Source organism: Salvelinus sp. IW2-2015, linkage group LG15 (assembly GCF_002910315.2).
Source record: "Salvelinus sp. IW2-2015 linkage group LG15, ASM291031v2, whole genome shotgun sequence".
Classification (NCBI taxonomy): Eukaryota; Metazoa; Chordata; class Actinopteri; order Salmoniformes; family Salmonidae; genus Salvelinus; species Salvelinus sp. IW2-2015.
The window spans coordinates 11,649,191-11,653,593 of NC_036855.1; positions in this window are offsets into that span (position 1 = coordinate 11,649,191).

Sequence of the window (4,403 nt, forward strand, 5' to 3'; positions counted from 1 at the left end):
ATGGCCTTGGAATAACAGTATAATTAGCACTCCCAGCTACATGGTCTGTCTCCTACAATCTCACACATTAGACAAAGCGTAGTAAGAGGCTACAGAGCGCGTCACCCTTCTCCCGCAATCTCTGTGAAAAACCTCCAGCCGCTCCGCCATGTTCCTCAGCTCTTTGTGTCAAAGGCCTGTGTGGTGTAGTCAGACTAAAACATGTGAAGTAGGCAGGCTCAAAGTCTCCTAGTCACAGCGCAATAGTTCGTGATGAACATGGTATTGAGTGTTGGTGTTTGTTCCCTCTGTCAGACGTCCATGGCTGATGGAACCAGGAAAAGGTGCAAAAGCTCCAGGAGAAAGATCTCTTTGCGGCTGCAGCACATCATGCAGAAGAACCACATGGACGAGGACGCGCTGGCTAAGGTAGGGTGCAGTCACCGCGCCTCATACAGTACGCTGTGTGGGCTTCACATTGGATCAAGGGGTCACAACTATGGCACTGTCGATGGCAGTGTAGTTTGCAAACAACCTTTTCACTTTAGCTGCAGTTTTGCACTGTACAGACTGAGATTTAATTTAGGGACTTTAATTAGGGAATTAGGTCCAGTGCTGGACTTCTTGACTCACCCCTGACCTCTGACGCGCGTCTGTGGTCTGTGTAGGCTGGATGGTCGGATACCCATGCTGTCGGCCGGTGTGTACTCTCCACACCGAGGAGGCTGGCAGGCCTTCAGCAGCTTCACCCGAGACGGTGAACGTGCTCTTCCCCTTTACAAGGAGCTGTTCAATCCCGACCAATGCAGCGATCACCATGCCCAAGTGATTCCTAGGTCGAACCTCAGAAATGTGGACCACAGACGTGACGCGGACGCATCTATGTTAACGCTAGGCAAAGCACGCCGGCCCAGGCCCGGACATCAGACACTTGACAGCGCAAACACTAGGAATGTCCAGCACTTAATGCAACCTGTTCACCGATACAGTCTAAAGTAATGTATAATAATGCACGCCATGACACGGGGCTCTTCAGAACTGACCAGAAATGTACAGACTTTAACTAGCTAATTTAAGCTGTCTTTTACTGGGTAAGTGTCAATTTGTTTATCTTTGTTGTTTTTTTTTACATGAAATTGTGATATTGAAGATGGGGGAGGGATTCGTGTGATTCAGAAAAGCTATTGTAGATATTATGTAGTGAAGACGGATTCCAGTATTACATCTTCTGTTAATATTTTTAGTCTTCATTTAAAACTGTAGCAGCCTATGTGGCTGATACCTTGTTTGTTTTTGTTATTTGATAGTTTCATGTGTAGCAGAATTTGTAAAGTTAAAAAGAGACTTGTTAAAGATATTGGGGTAAACCTGGGAGGTAATTTGGTATGTCGAGAAAGCCTTGTCTGGGCTCTGTTGATAGCGTGAAGAGGGTATTGCATCTTTCAGTTCGGAACTATCAAACTGTAAAAGAAGGATTTAAACAATTATGGCTACTTTTCAGGTGAGATATGTATATATAATATGTATATATTTTGCGTGAAAAAACAAAGATTTGTTCAGACTGCCATCCTGTCAATCATTTTTGTCGGGCTGCATATACTCTGTCCATCGAAGTTGGACTGCTATTGAAAATCAGATCAAATGAGAGATTAGTAGGAGGACTCTCCCCCCAGCCCCTAAACGCCCCAGAACACTAGTGTGTTCGTCTTAGTGTCTTTTTCATGAGGGACAATACTAGTCAGTGAATAGAAAGCTAAGCTCACTTCAGTTGACGCTCTTCTCTGCTACATCCGCTCATGCCCCAGTCACATTTGGCAGCAATCTACACCGCATGCTAATCACTGGGTGCTTAAATAAGGACTCTCTCTCGCTCGTGTCTCTCTGCGATATAAATTAAGTTTCACCTGGCGTGATTCCTTATTCTTGCATTTTCTCTCTCAGCCTCATCATTCTAGAATGGTTAAGGCACAGGGGGTAGTCATGATTAGCCTAAAGTGGGTATGCCAATATGTCAATTATTTTGTTTACTCTGCAAGTCAGTTAGAACAAATTCGTATTTACAATGACGGCCTACCCGCGCCAACCTAACCCGGACGATGCGGGGCAATTGTGCGCCGCCCTATGGGACTCCCATTCACGGCTGGTTGTTGATACAGCCTGTAATCGAACCAAATCAAATCAAATTGTATTGTCACATGCGCCGAATACAAAGGTGTAGACCTTACAGTGAAATGCTTATTTACAAGCCTTAACTAATCGATGCAGTTTTTAAGAAAATACCCAAAAATGTAATTAAGAAAAAGGTAATTGAGATAATTATGTACATGCAGGTAGGGTTGTTAAAGGGGCTATGCATAGGTAATAAATAGTCTGGGTAGGGCCTATTTAATTAGGCTGTTCAGGAGGTCTTATGCGCCTTGGGGGTAGAAGCTGTTTAGAAGGCCTCTTGGACGCTAGACTTGGCGCTCCGATACGCTTGCCGTGCGGTAGCAGAGAGAACATGTCTATGACTAGGGTGGCTGGAGTCTTTGACCATTTTTAGGGTTTCTCTGAACCGCCTGGTATAGAGGTCCTGGATGGCAGGAAGCTTGGCCCGGTGATGTACTGGGCCGTACGCACTACCTCTGTAGTGCCTTGCGGACAGAGACCGAGCAGTTGCCATACCAGGCATTGGATGCTCTGCGATGGTGCAGCTGTAAAATCTTTTTGAGGATTGTAGGGTCTGTAGTGAGCCTCTAGCACTGAGATGCAGTGCTTAGACCGCTGGGCCACTCTACTGACAATTTCAGACGTTTCATCTTTCAGATTAAAATTTCAACTTGAAACCTATTCCACATTACAGAGTGGCTCTCTGGGACTGTAGATCTTGCATTGCTTATTTAGAAACTTTCGGCGTTCCCTAAAAAATCAGGGTAATAGATATTTTTCACTGAAACATTTGCAACTTAAAAAGTTGCAATAGCCATTGTACAATCTATATAGTAAACTAGATAGACAATCACTTGCATTTAAATGTTAAGTTTGAAGATCTTCAAGGATTTCCTTAACGTTATAATGGACACGTTTTCTGTGTTTTCGCACAGTGGCCAAATCCCTCTGAACTTTTAGTGGAGATTAGATGCTAGCCACGCCAGTGTACAGAACAGCTTAACCTGTAACATTTTCCTTGACTTCCTTTTATCTTTTCCAAACTATCCATATGCAGTGAACACTATCATCCTCCATATCACAGAGGATGAGCTTCTCGCTTGTCATAGCGCCCGCACCCCCCGTGCCCCATACCATACCTGCCCACCCCTCCGCCAAAAAAGGAGTGTGAAGTTAGAGGTCGGTGGCTTGTTAAAGACAATCACTCGTGTCTCGATGCACTACACAGCATCTTTCTCAGGGAGCAACTCTTTTCTATCTTTGCATAAAAAGAGTTTGAATATTTTGAAAATGTAAGCGTTTTTTGGATATATAAATACGCTGGTGGCTCCAGCGAAGGAACCTACCAAGACAAGGCTTTGGGGGGGGGGGATGTGTGTGTGTGTGTGTGTGTGTGTGTGTGTGTGTGTGTGTGTGTGTGTGTGTGTGTGTGTGTGTGTGTGTGTGTGTGTGTGTGTGTGTGTGTGTGTGTGTGTGTGTGTGTGTGTGTGTGTGTGTGTGTTGTGTGTGTGTGTGTGTGTGTGTGTGTGTGTGTGTGTGTGTGTGTGTGTGTGTGTGTGTGTGTGTGTGTGTGTGTGTGTGTGTGTGGTGTGTGTGTGTGTGTGTGTGTGTGTGTGTGTGTGTGTGTGTGTGTGTGTGTGTGTGTGTGTGTGTGTGTGTGTGTGTGTGTGTGTGTGTGTGTGTGTGTGTGTGTGTGTGTGTGTTGTGTGTGTGTGTTGTGTGTGTGTGGGTGTGTGTGTGTGTGTGTGTGTGTGTGTGTGTGTGTGTGTGTGTGTGTGTGTGTGTGTGTGTGTGTGTGTGTGTGTGTGTGTGTGTTGTGTGTGTGTGTGTGTGTGTGTGTGTGTGTGTGTGTGTGTGTGTGTGTGTGTGTGTGTGTGTGTGTGTGTGTGTGTGTGTGTGTGTGTGTGTGTGTGTGTGTGTGTGTGTGTGTGTGTGTGTGTGTGTGTGTGTGTGTGTGTGTGTGTGTGTGTGTGTGTGTGTGTGTGTGTGTGTGTGTGTGTGTGTGTGTGTGTGTGTGTGTGTGTGTGTGTGTGTGTGTGTGTGTGTGTGTGTGTGTGTGTGTGTGTGTGTGTGTGTGTGTGTGTGTGTGTGTGTTGTGGTGGAGTGTGTGTGTGTGTGTGTGTGTGTGTGTGTGTGTGTGTGTGTGTGTGTGCTGTGGGGGTTGTGTGTGTTCAGTCCCTCACACTGAAAACGCTACTCCATAACATTCAGAATAAAATAATCCCACCCCTGCCAAACCCACCCATCACCCCTGCCAAACCCACCCATCACTCCCA